Below are 14,752 nucleotides of genomic sequence, written 5' to 3'. Positions count from 1 at the left end.
AGGCAGTGTGAACTTCCTCATCAAAAGGTCCATGCAACTGCCTTGAACATGACAGCAATTGTAAACCTAACCAACAACTTGAGATTTAAATATTAGTTTATAAAAAAAATAACCACCACATTGTTGGTTTCATAACATTCTGTCCTAGACCAAAGGAGTTAATCTCTCTCTTTTTTTGCAAAAACCTACAATATTTGAGCAAGTATTTTGCATCTGTCAATGAGAATGAAACTGGCAAATATTCAAGAGATGCTATACTTTCTCTTTTACAAGCATACAGCAATGACACAGACTTAGTTTTTATTATTATTTTTTACTGTTTTAGAAAACACTTAATGACAATCAAAGGAGATTTGGAAACTAACTGTGCTGGTTTCCAAAATACCCTAGAGCTACTCACCCTCCAGAATCAAACTACGCACGGTTGGTAAATCTCACACATAAAACCCAAGGGCTGTCAAACGAGGAAGATAAAATAACCACTCTGGTGACTACATTTCTGATCTAAAATAATGAAGACATAATTCTGTCACTATGAAATGACACAGACGATTTTCCAAAGAATTTTACTAAGCACATTATACATTCCTAGAACATGGACTAGAGTTAAAATAAGGCAGTGTGAAAACACAGCTAATAGAGCAGACTTGAAGTGTACCATAATAACTGCTCTAAATCACATGCCAGTCAGATTCATTATGGTTATTTAAATCTTGCATCAACAAAAAACAGAATATATAATGAAATAGGTTTTTATAAACTACTGCCTACTGGTTTAAAGGTGCTGAGAGATCAAGATATTTTTAATGTATACAGTTTTCATAGAATCATAAAGGTTGGAAAAGACACTAAGATCATCTAGCCAACCATCAGCTCATCTGAAGTTATATACTTCAAAATATTTGTTATATACTTCAAAATATTTCCATACAATAAAGATTACTACATAATTTTCTTTCAATGAAAATGAAATATTTATGATAATATATTTAAATCCACTTCAGAGGTCTTTTAAAGTACACTTAATATTCACAAACACTTAAATTTTTTGAAATCTAAATATCCTGATAGTGTTGTTTTTTTTAACTGTAAATTTGAAATACTGAATGCAAACACTTAACTACACAGGAAAAAAATGAGATCCCAAAGATGTACAAAACAAGAGATTCAGAGGTGTCTGCTTAAATGTCCAAATTAATTATTAGAATACAAAAATTATGTGTAAGAATTACAGCCATACCACTCAATCCAAAAGTGTCTTCTTGCTCCCAAATTGCCCCAACAGCAATTTAAGAGGTTATTTCCCGTAAAAACCCTGACAAGTTGTCCCCAAAATACTTCAAGAGTTTAAGAGAGAAGCAAGCTCCCTTATTCTTGCCGTTGTGGATCACTCTACTGTCCTCCCAGTCAATTTGGGACTGTTCTGGCTTTTGGTTGCCAGTGCTTTCATCGTTCATCTTCCTCTAACTCAAAGTTGCCTTATTCAATTGAGGTTTCCATTATTCATTCTCATTCCATTGTTAACATCAGATAGGTAAGCCTGCTTAGACATGTTAAAAAAACAAACAAACAAACAAAAAACTAAGTAATCATTCATTGCAAATCATATGCTCAGTACTGTGAACAGTAATCAGAATGGATTCCATGACTACTTTATGTAGGTCAAAACAAGAATTCATGGTTTCACACTCTTCATTTTTAAACTCCCTCTCACAAGTGCTACTGAAACTCACTGGATAATACATATTTTACTTTAAAAAATCACATATTTAAAGCTCAGTGTACCACATGAGCCACATAACTGCTTTGCAAGTTTTTCAGTTTTCATGTCCCATCTTTGATTTCAGTTCAATATATTTAAGATGCCAGATCACACCATTTCTAATAAGGCGACTGTGGCAGAAGAATCCCTTTTCAGGCCATTAGGACAAGATGGAGCGGCCTCATGTTGCAATAGAAGGGAAGAGGTTCAGGTTGGAAATGAGGAGTCATTTCTTCTCAGAAAGAGCAGTCAGGCACTGGAACTGGTTGCCCAGGGAGGTGGTGAAGTCACCATCCCTGGAGATGTTCAGGGAAAGGTTGGACCTGGTGCTTAAGGACATGGTTTAGTGGGTGACATTGGTGGTAGGGGATGGTTGGACCAGCTGATTTTGGAGGTGTTTTACAACCTTAATGATTCTATGATTTTAAAATGGCTGCAGGTAACAGCCTTTTCCCTGCTGTGTGTCAAGAAAGCTGGTAAGCAGACAGACAGCAACTCCAGGGTTTACTAGAAACTATGCCTGAGCTATCTGAGAAATCAGGTAGGCAGGAACTAAACACTACTCTGATTACTTGGTCCAATCTACCCCTAGTGGAGCATGATTTTTCCAACTAATAAAAAAATATTTAACTGGTTGATTAATATGAAAACAGAAGAGTACATGCTTTATAATAAAGTCAGATTTTTCTATTGTATGCAGCAGGACTGGAAAACACCATCTGGTCAGTTTGGTAACCTACTAAATTTTTCATGTCATTCTCCACTAATTACCTTTCCTAAGACACCAGTGAATATTTATAGATTGATTTATTCCCACACTAATTGTTGATGACAACTCCAAACTCTAGATTTTAGGTTCATTTTATAACTATTTTATGAATCACCAATAGTCCTCCCCCTTCCTGGAGAAGTTAACAAGTTCTTTTTAAGGTTGCCTGTACATGGTGACAGTTACAACATATGAAGCATGAACCTGTGAATTGACAAATTACATTCTACTCAATACACAGTACAGATGTTTTCCTCTCCCCACCCCTAAAACTGGTGCATTATTAATAAAGTCATGAAAAAGAACAGCTTCAGCTAATATCCTTCTGATGTTTTATGGATATATTCCTGAGTAATAGCAACGCAGTGACCTTTGGAAGCTACCCTTCTCCAAGGAAAGATCAGCTGTATGGGAACAACCTCAGATAAAACTTCACCTAGCCTGCTTTGTGAAAACTTCTAATGGTGACAACTCCACAATCTGCCTAGGAAATTTATTTCAGTCTTTATCCATCCTTATGCTTGGAAAGGGTTTTTTTCCCCTAACGCCTGCTAACCTCTAACCTGAATATTTCCTGCTCCAACTCCAAGTCAGAGCTCCCTGCCACATCCCAAGCAATGTGTTGAAGTTTTTATCATCATCCTTCTGCATATCCAAAGGCAATCCTCATAACTCTCTCAGCACAGTCCTGTCTAAAAGAAATCCTCAAAAGCCATGACTTTTTGAGGTACATGGGGTGTGGGAGGAGTGAAGGGGACGAGAAAGAAGAAATTCTCATGACAAAGAAGCTGCCAGTTTGTTTCTTTAGAGAACCTGGTAGGTTCTCTAATTCTAAGAAAAACAGAAGGGAAGAGGTTCAGAAAATTGCAATTAAAAAATTCAAGGCATTTCTCAGCTTAACAAACTGATTTATCATCTATTGAAGAGAAGCAGTACCCAAGGGAAGGCTTTATTACCTTCCCTTGGTTCCCTTCATTACCTTACCTTCATTACCTGGCGGCTGTACATCACCCCAAGCACAAGGACTACAAGGGATGAGACAATTCTCCTGTAAAAGCAACAGGAACAAGCACGTGTTCATGTAATTAAGTACATGCCAGTTCTAATCTACAGTAACAGTTTGCACTGACGCTAACAGCATTTAACTCTTTTTGTACACATTGTAAGCATTGCCTGTGAATTGTTTAAAATATGTTGAGATTTCAGTTCAGTAGTTTAAGAGAACTGCACTCCAGTCTGAAAAGGATAACTCGACACAAGCTGGTCTCTGCATGGGTTCCTATTGCCATATCAGTCATAGTTCAGCAACCCTGAAAGAGATGGCCACTTGTCTCCAGCAGATTTTTCTTTAGACCACTTCTTTTTTATTGTTTTGGACACAGCAGAGCACAGATAATTTGTTGAACTGCTATCCTGAATCTAACCAAGCAATGCTGCAAGGAGAAATTTACTATTTCGGGGAGTTTCATTTGACTAGGCTGGCCCAGCTAGCAGAGTACAAACTGAAAACAGAGTTTCTGAAGAACAATTTAAAGCTTGAGCATGTGAAAAGAGCCTGAAGAAACAAAAAATTGGGAAGATAACATCTTCAAACACAGTGCATTCCAAAAGATATTTTTGGCTGCAATAAACAAGACCTTGAAGCTGGCCTTCAATTTGTAGCATGAATTGTGCTACAAAACCACATTTCCAGAATGCTGCATTTCAGACACTTCTCAGGAAAGGATGCACTATGTTCTTCCCCAGCCAAAAGGAATATATATATATATATAGATATATAACTGGGGCTGCATTTCCAGCGGTCCTTTTCTTCTTTGGGAAGATTCAACCTTGTATCAAACTCCAGTCTACAGGTGCACCTTTATTAACGTGGTGACATAGTTCTAGTCACAAACATAACATGACATCTAAAGATATGCAGGTGATTGGATGCAAGCTTTCCCAGAAGCTAGCTTCCATTTCAAATTAAGTCACAAACGGTGCTTAGATCTCATTGATATTGCACCCTAAGAACAAGACAGTCCCTTTAAAATTCTGTTTTCAAATAGAGAAAAAAGTTTGCTTCTGGGTAATATTTTTGCTTAAAGAAAAATTCCAGTGGAACCTGCCAGCACAAGCGAAGGCTGCATTCAGCTTCCTTAGGGTATGCTCCTCTTTCATTTTTTACAGCTGCTGAAACCTCCTCAGTGTCCTGAGGGTCCTTGCTTTAAGTGAGGGCAGGCAGTGGCACAATATTGGACACGAAAGGTCGGTAGTTCTGAAACACATTCACTCCCCCTGGTCAGAAAGAAGCCTGGACATTGTGACCTTCAGAGCAAGGTTCATCGTTTTTCCCAGGCTTTGTGCAAGAAAAATAAACCCCAGATGGCAGGGGGCCTTGATAACTAGCTAAGGAAGCAGCCAGTGCCAATCCTATTGCAAAAACAAAACATAACACCAAACCATAGTGCAATAATGTAGTAATAACAACAAACAGCAAAGCAAAAGTCGCTTTGCTACTCACTCCTGCCAGCTGCTTAGTATAAACTAGTTGTTGTACCTTTTGGTTAACACAGCTGAGGAAAATCTCACACATGCTAGGCCAGTGCTGTCACTGGAGAACCAGGCTGACCTCCTCCGCTTCCTAGGCTGGCAAATGAACTTTGCTCCATTTCAGCCAACAGCGCTATCAGAAGGTGGAGTCGTCTTACAAACTGAAAACAAATTTAGGACCATTACGTATGGCAGCAGCAAGGTGCCTTCAGAAGTGTGCATCAGCATAAAACACAAGACAGACCCCTCTGTCGTCTGCCAATAAACGCACTAGAGTTCATTATTTCATTCATAAAAATGACAACCATTTAGGCTGATTTTTTCATCCTCCGTGTCATGGCTTTGCACCTCGGCTTCAGCCACACCTTTAATAACTTGACTAACCTAATAGTGGGTTTTCCAACAGAAAATGCCAGGTAGCTTGAAATCAAACTTGCCTATTGTTCCAAACAAATAACTATACCGTGTTTGCTGTGCACTGTGCAAACTGCGAGAAGTCAGCCGAATTACACAAAACACATTTATTTTGCATTTATGCTTTTATACTACCTCGAGAAGGAGCACAGTCGCATTCCAGCTGGCAAGGTGCGCAGAAGGCACACGCACTGCTCTGCCTTGGGGAGCACAAGGTCAGAAAAAGCATTCTGAATTAACAGCGAAAGACAAAGTTTTGCAGACTCCTGCCTACGTATAACAAAGATGCAGAATAATCCACTGTCTCATCTGTAATGCAACCTACAAGCCTGCCCTCTAGGTCTGTCCCTCGCGAGGACATCTTTGGCCAGAGCCACAGAGCTTCACTGTCAGAAGAGATTAGCACCAGAGAAATGAGGAGTGGTAAGAAAAGTATTTCAGGACTGAAAAACACCCACAAAAGATTTTGAAACTCTACAGCACCACTGGTATTACTGTCCTTAACAGCTGCCTTTTCTGACCTACTCTTGATATATATATATGTGTGTGTGTGTATATATATACAATATATATATATATATATATGCACACATATAAATAACCAAACTCCAAAACAGAAAAACATTGAAGATATACATATCATACTGTCACTCCCAGACTTTTCAATTCTGTGCTGATGAACCAGGACTGCCAGTGCATCTCCATTAGCCATTTCAGCACTCATATCTAATACACATAACCCACAGCAAACATGACTTAGAAGCACCTGTTTAACCTTTTCGTGGCAGGATCCCCATCAAACACGTTCATCTCACCATCCAGATGGTTGGCTGTACTGGAAAACAATCATACAAGTTCTCAATTTTTAGGCTGTGTCTATTTTAATCAACTCCTCATGTTTCAGCTTAGGAACAATGAAAACACTTCAGCCTCACTCTCAACTTCCATGTGCTAAAACAATCCTATAGGGCTTGGACTGCAAAGAAGCCTTACACACGTAAACTGCTTTCTGCACACAGAGCACACGTTTGGAGGCCAAGTACAATCTGGCATTTCTGCCTTGAAATAATTCTCTCTTTCCCTTTCCGTAACCTCATGCCTTGAGAATGTCCCCCTTTTCACAATTCAGGGATCTGATAACAGGAAAAGTTTATTATTCACATTTATTACATCCTTTTATTTGGCTGGGATTTTCCCTCAAATAGTTATTGCACCACTTACTTTAATATGTAATGTATCTTCTGTATACAGCATGTATTACATGGTTTACTTTAACGCAAGTTTTTACAACTGGGAAGTATTTGCATTTTGCTCATTAAGAAATATCTGTAAGAACGCTTTGGGACTGTACCTGGACTGCAAGGAAAAATCTTTCACTTAATCTGATGAACTGTCAGCCTGTACTCCTTTACGGCTGAATTTTAATACTGTCCTACACTGCAACAAGAATTTACTGGGGAAGTCATATTCAGGCTTTCTTTTAGAAGCATTTTGTTTTCCCATACAATATATTTCCCATTAATACACTAGATTTTGATTTATGCCTCAGTTATATCTCACGGTAACACCTTCCCTTCTATTCACAAGTCTATTATCGCCGTGTTTATTTTTCATTTTTAGCCTCTACCAAGAGATATGTTGGTAGGACAGAATACACATACATTAGCATTTCAGGTGCAACGTAGCTTAAGTATCTTGCTGTGTAGTTTAAAACACAACGTGCTGGACACATAACCAATAACTTAAAAATCCACTATGAGTATCAAAAGTTATGGCTAGCTTATTTATAGGTACTAACCAAATGTGGACATGCAACTGTCCCTGAAGTAAGTGAAATTATTTTTCAAAACCAAATACTAGAGCAGATGTGTCAGCTCCACCCCAGTACTTATTTTTTTCCTTCAAACCATTCTACAGGCATTGAAAAGTCTTCTGAAATTGTCAGCGTCACCCTTTTCATCTTTCGGAATATGAAGGCAAGAGGAGCTGGCTTAGAGACGCACTCATTCTGGAAGCACAGCACAGCTCTTATCTGGCAAGATCGACTTCAGTGGCAAGTTTCCATGCTCCTTAAGTCTTTGACCTTTATTTTGCAGTCAAAAATTACTTGCAATAAAGCTGAAATTAAAAGCTTATTTCAACTGTGAGTTACCTTTGCAACAGATGTTGCCTCAATCAATCTCTTTGTATAGAGCTGAGAAGTTACGAACCCCATGTTCTCCCTCCACAGACAACATTTCTTTGCTGTAACAACGTCTAGCACCAACAATTGCTTAAAAAATGTTTCAGAAGAGAAAATAAACATCCTTTTGCCAAGAACAATCCAGTATTAGGTAATACCGCACCTCCAGACTATCATTTAGCAACCTGAGCTGTTGGTTAAAGTTTTCTAGGCTGCAATAACAGAAAGGTATGCGCATGGGGAGGGGCATGTTTATCTTCCCATCAAGCTGGATGTTGGCGCACTACAGCCTCACTTACTGGGATCCAAGCATGTCAGCTGCCTTCCTCGTATCAGGCTGCTTTGGTTTTCCTCGTTCACAGCCAAATGCCTGTTTCCCAGACTCCTCAAGTGCGAGCTGAGAAAAAAACGCCAAATATTTTATCCCGCCCCATTTGTATACACTTTCCTCTGAAATGCCTTTCCACTCCCAGGACACACAGTCTGATGCACTCAAGTATTGGAAGAGAGCTTCCAGCAACTGGCATTAGAAACCAGCACACAGGGCAGCCTGTTCTTAAAAGGGTCCGGGGTTCCTTACATCAGAGCAAAAACATCTTTTACTTTAAAGGCAAACACTCACAGCAGTGGTTGAAACTCTTCTTAGCCTCCCCAGCCCAGGCTAAAGAAAAGAGCCTTCTAAGCCTCGTGCCTTGTAAAAGAAGAGTGATTATCCTCTCAAGGTCTTATATTGAATTAGATTCATCTCTGTCAGATTTCAGTCCACAGCTTTTTGCCCGTCTCCTGCTCTATAGACGATTCCTTCTGCTCTGATTAGTTTTAGGTGTCTTATTTAACAAAATCATTTTAAAGGCCAATTCTTTTATTGCACTGTGAATAGAGACATCCACTCCAACTGTCTCTCGCATGCAGACCGTTCAATTCTCCATTAACTGCTTTACGATTCTTCCTCCATCCTCCTAAGGTTAAACTTTCAATATTAACAATACCAATCAAACCAAGAAAACAAAAAACACCCAACCACACAGCTGAATGAAACGGGCAATTTCCCCAGGTCATTTGCTGTCTTATCTGAAGCGTGGCAAAAACGGCAAGGATTATGAGAATACTCCTTTCCTGATTCAGCTTAGCATACATTTTGAGCTAACTCAGCTGTTTTCACAAAAGCAGGTGAAGAAGTGCTCATGCAGCCTTTTCCATGGGCTTTTTTATTGAAGCCATGCAAAACCTTGGCTGCGGGGAACTGAGAGACTACATGGGCAGGGATGCTGGAAGAATTGCATCAGCTATTGCCTCTGTGTTGTGTTACAGAATTGGGTATAGTGTTTTTAACAAACAACAAAAAAAATAATAAAATGCAAAGAGCAAGACACAAACAACTAAAAAGCACTTAATGTGTTATTTAAAAGATGCTACAATTCATTTTCCTTCAGAAATGGACTACAGTAAAGTAGTCAAACTTCAGTCAAACAAAAACAAGCAAACAATTTTAATCTGTGTGGACAGAAGGGGTAGATTGGCTTTCTGCAGGAAGGGAGCTTCCTGAACTGGTTCACCCTTGGGTGGGGTAAGAGCAGAGCCAGGCAAGAGAAGTAACATTTAAGGCCTGGAAAAGTGGAAGAGGTGGCTCCATCCTTCTCAGCAGCCCACGGCCATTAGATTGGTCTTGCTGCAACTGAATCTGCCAAACAGAGAGGATGTTCCTATGAACTGCTCCAAAACTTTGCTTTAATTCATGAACAGTAAGAATGGGGTCCCTGTCCCCATTAGAAAATAGAAAAAAAAAAAAGGGGAGAGGGTCTACAGGTATGAAGATCACCCTGAAAAACAGTGCTTTAAGTATGTGGTACAGAGCGATGTGCCTTTGGCTTGCACCAGCCCCAGAAAAACTTAACAGTGCTGTCACAGCATGTAGAAGTTCAGTGTATTTCACACAAATAAAATACATTCTGCTTCCCTTATACTTTCTCTGCTTTTAATTTTATTTGTAATAGTTTTTAATACAGAACTGGACACCTGTCTTAGTAGAATTATTTACTTTTTTTAAGCAAATCAATGTTTTAAAGGAGTTTGGATTAATCTGACATCCCATGTGGTACCCTGCCCCAAAGATAACAAATTCAGCCCTAGCAGCTTTTCAGACAAACCATTTCATCATTTACGTCTGAGAGCCCAGAAGCTAAATGTGCGATCGATTAAGGTGCAGGACTCAGTCTGAAGCTGGAGGTGTCCAAGAGCAGGCTGGAGGAGGATGCTGAACCTGCAGAATGTGAACAACTGTTTGCACTGGCTCAAGCACTGGGAGAAAGACCCCATGATTTTACACAGCTGCACAATGATAGAGGCAAATGCAACATAAATCACAAATACTCATGGGAAAAAGTGTGTGTTCATCCCTTCCACATCACAAAAGAAAAAAAAAAAAGTCTTTTGCCTTCACCTTTACTCCGTCCCTCCCTCTTCCACAACAACAGCACTATTGGGCTATTAAAAGCAAACAAGTGGCTAGGGAAGTTAGATGGGAGGAAAGAAAAGTTCACAAAGTTTAAGTGAGATACAGACAAACTGATGAATACAACATGCCATTGCAACAATTGCATTCAGGGACGCTCTTCAAGAGTGAAATTGATTTTATTTAAAATTGCTGCTGCTGTTTACTTGGTAAAACACCAATACAACTCAGCATAAACCAGATGGATAGCAGAAGACAAAACTTGATGGGGAATGGTAGATAAGTCAAAGAAAGCAGGAAAAAACACACACCAGAATTCTTGGAAAATGTGCTTTGAACTGAGAAGCTTTATTTTTTTTTTTTTTTTAAGAGGGGGTAGAAAGAAGAACTATGACATTTCACTTCTAAAGTTTTAAGTTTTATTGGACTGAGGCTAAAATTCAAATCCTAAGACTAGATGATGCTGAACTAAGTTCTCATGAAATATGCATGTAGTAATCGGGTTCTTAGTTCTTAGGAACTAAAACAAGATTAAAATTATCTCCCTACATACACCTTTTTCTGTCTCACAGGGAGAAGTTCTCAGAATTACCAGGGATAATACAGAATGGCTGAGGCAGGAAGGGACCTCTGGCTATCATTTACTCCAACCCCTTCACTCAAAGCAGGAGCAGCTAGATGAGACTGCTCAGCTCTGTAGCTGGTCACATTTCAGCATCTCCACAGCCTCTCTAGGCAACCTGTGCTCTCTGGGCAAACAAAAACAAACAAACAACAAAACACCTGTTTCTCATGTTTAAATGTTACTTCATTTTGTGTTCATTGCCTCTTGTCATTGGTCACCGCTGAGTGGTGTTACATTTTGTTTTGGTTTTGTTATTTTAACTTCCCCTCCTGCAGTCAGGTACTTACACACACTTTAATAGTATCCCTCCAAGTCTTCTCTTCCCCAGGGTAATCCAGTGAGGCAAACCAGAAGCGAATATGCTTTTTACACAGCATACTCCAATCTTTATAGCATACCATACAACACGTTTTATGCACCAGTCTACTCAGAGCAATGATCCAAGTTTACTTTGTTTCCCCACCCAGTGCTTGCCCAGCCCTGGAGAGAGCTCAAATCTTGTCCAATGCTAAAAGTATCTTAAAAGTTGTATTTTGTCACCATATGGAAGCATTATGAGTGGCAGCCCTGAATAAACCATGTACACATGAAGAAAGTTTATTGCAGAATAGAAATACTGATGCAAGAGAAATCAATACCAGCTTTTACTCTTCTACTTGCTTTTAGCTGTTTTGCATAGCTCCACCTGAGGAAAAAAAAATATAATTCCTCCACATTCCATTACAACACTAGGAAGCCCTTTTTACCAAATAAGACAGTGGAACATCTGCATAGATAGCTATGCCATGAAAACACACACCATGAATGCAAACAAGCACACCAGTGAAATTTAAGTATGGGCTGCTCTTACACTTGTTTTTTCCCCTCAAACATAGCATTGATAACCAGTGGGGTATCTGACAAGTGTACTGGACATACACAAGCAGGACTGCTGTTCCCTGACATCCAGACATCTCAATGGGGAGGGTACACAAAATGTATTGCTATCAGGAACAAAAGTTTTGTATAGGGTCTCATTTCTATTCCTTTTTCGATGGGAAAACAAAAACAAAAACTTCAGCCCCTTGCCAATGACGTTTAACCTACATCCATAACTCCTAGTAATATACTGAGTGATTATACCACAATAATAAATTCTAGCATGTCTGTTCCATACTCTTAATTTCTTAGGAACGAAGATGTATTGATATGTATAACAAGCATATAATAAAAATACAATGATTTCATACATTCACTCAATACAAACAATGTAACAGCTATCTTGCATTTAAACTCTAACATGAAATTTCCAAACTGCAGATTTTGCATGTGTTAACTATGAATAAGTTCAGAGTCTCAGTTTTCAGTTTAATTCTCCACGTTATACTGAACCTCCTGCAAGTGTTTTCATTAAAAGAGCAGAGCTACCACACGTTCACCACAATAAATGCATTCTGCCAGTATTCACTGCAGTAACCACCTTCAGGGGAGGGCAGGAGTGGAAAAACAAAACAAAAACAGCTGTGATCTCATTAGCCAAGCTCATTAGGTAAGACCTCATTAGCCACCATCCCACAATAATGTGCATAAACCCTGCAGACACTAATGAAAAGGAAGCAATCACGGACCAAAAGCCAAATAATCATATAGCGCTGCAGCCCACTGTCAACCAAGCAGTTCAAGTGCTGGAATGAAATTGGGCACGATGCTCAGCGAGGCACAGCTGAAATCCCACGGTCAGGCTTCTCAGGCACAGAGCATCCCTCGCCTCATGCCAGCAGCACAAACAGGAGCTCTGGGTGCATCAAAGCCTCTTCCAGGACGAGGACGTACAACTGAGTAAGCAAGAGGGTGTCTAAAACAAAGCTGAAACTCCAAAATGCTTCAGCTTTCTTTTTGATAATTTGGCCTAAGAGGTCCTTAAGTAAGTTTTCAATATGAGTAGCATTTAGTATGTCCACAACATGAGAAAAACAAAGAAAAATTTATTTTTGGCTATTACACATTGACTTTATCTTGATTTTGGTCTGTTTCTTTGGTTTGTAAACAGTTTAACCGCTGTACATATTTTTGTATTAAGTTCTAAAAAAAACATACTATAATTATACAGAGTTTAATAAATTTTGCTATTCCCAGCTGACTTCAGCGAATTTTTCCCTGTTTTCACCAAAAGAAAGATGAGCAGTGGCGTCATCCACAAACCTTTGTCGGGAGCCTGGAACTTTAGTGATCATCAGCTTCACTTCACTATGAGAACCACCAGTCAGGCTAACAAAAATTTCCTAGATAGTGTTGATATAACAGTTTAAGCATTTTAAAATTATCATTATTACCATTAATGTCCCAGTATTTCAAGACAATTTTTCTTTTAAACCAGGCTATTTTGAAACAACCACGCAGCTTAGAAAGTTAAAAATATTCTCACAGCTTTCTCTTCTTCTGCAGTCATCTTCAATTTCTCATTACTTCGTTCACATTTTAATGTTCAGACTAGCAGTTTAAATCTGCACTAGCAAAGAGCCCCTTTCCAGGAGAAAGACAGTACAAAAGGCTTTGTTTTGATGTTGTTTTAAGTACCTAAGAGGTATAACTTATCTGTTAAAAAGGAATTTATGTTTTGAAATGTCCAGTTCAAATTTCAGCATATCAGTTCCTACTGAATCTATAAATGAGTCTAGACATTTTTAACAAAATATTTTTTCTGCCCAAAAAAGGAGCGAGAAGTCTACTTTTGTTCAAGTCCTACAAAGACTAATAATTTATCTTTTCACTCTAAAAGGACAACTTCTCAGCCATCCAAAGGCCAGCTCATCATCTGTATACTTTATATTTTGTATGAAATGCCATTTACAAAACAGCAATGCAACACAGCTATTACAAAAAATAAATCATGTAACAACACAGGTATTTTTTCCACTATGAACCTAAATTTTAAAATGAGTAAAAGGAACACTTTACAGGAAGCTAAAAATGTAATATGGTCCCTGAGAAACTGACTTAAAAAAAATGGAAAAAAAAAATAAACAACAAATTTCCTTCAAACAAAGTATGAAAATTACTGAGGGGTGGACTTTAGGAGTCCCAGATCATGTCACACGGGAATGCTAGCCTTCTAAGAAACTGTAATAGAACTTAGTTTTTCCAGTAATGTAAATCTAACGTGATTGTCCCCATACTAGTCTCTAGAAGACACACTCACTACCCACTTGTTAACATAAAGGAGCAGCAGTACCTACTCAGAGAAATCCAAACCAAAACAGACACACTATACAGATTACATGGATATAAACCTCCAACTTCTGAGTGATGAATTGAAATAGATTTTTAATCAAACTTCCATAAAATTACAAGTCTAATCTCACAGTTTGGAGGCTGAAGATGTACAGAAATATTATGCACGAGCAACAGATACTTGAAGATATAAGGGCAAGAAGAGCAACCAAACTTCCGAAATGACCTGTTTCTCACTCTGAAATGGTATCAGGAATCGAAGCTGAGAATTTACACCTACCTACAGCAACCACGCTGAGCGACAACAAAAGCAGCAAACTGTCCCCCGTCAGACTGCTGTGGCATTTTCACTCTTCCTTTAGGAGAAAGGGACATCAAGCAAAGAGGACCACAGACCTTCACATTTCGCTCCACAGATGCGCATGCATCAATGATCAAAAGCCATACAGTAAGTTCCTCGAGGTCCTGAGAGGACACGGTATCTGAGGAGCCAACATTACTTCCCACACACAGCTATATTCTCTATTTTCATGTCCCTCCACCCCCACAAAGACAAGGGGGAAAAAAAAAGTGGAGAAGCTGAAGCTGAAATGTAAGTAGAACACTAAGTGAGAAAGGAGTAAATTAAAAGATCAAAAATCATGTTTAAAAGATGATTTGTCTATGGAGTAATATAAGGCCATCAAAAAAAAACCCATAATAATAAAAAGCTGCTCAACATTTCACCGTCTTTTGAAAAAGGAGTTAAAATGTTACAAAACCATAAAATGCCTCTGCAGTTTCAGAGGAACTAGAGAATGCATGAC

At 38.8% G+C, this 14,752-nt stretch overlaps 1 protein-coding gene across 5 annotated transcripts in view; it reads right to left on the bottom strand.

Annotated features, from left to right (window-relative positions):
- ZDHHC14 (zDHHC palmitoyltransferase 14) overlaps positions 1 to 14,752 on the bottom strand; it is a 107,160-nt gene that overhangs the window by 85,534 nt on the left and 6,874 nt on the right. The window lies entirely within an intron of this gene.

This window comes from Anas platyrhynchos, chromosome 3, assembly GCF_047663525.1.
Source record: "Anas platyrhynchos isolate ZD024472 breed Pekin duck chromosome 3, IASCAAS_PekinDuck_T2T, whole genome shotgun sequence".
NCBI lineage: Eukaryota > Metazoa > Chordata > Aves > Anseriformes > Anatidae > Anas > Anas platyrhynchos.
The sequence above is the reverse complement of the archived record's forward strand: the minus strand, read 5'-3'. Positions and strand labels throughout refer to the sequence as shown.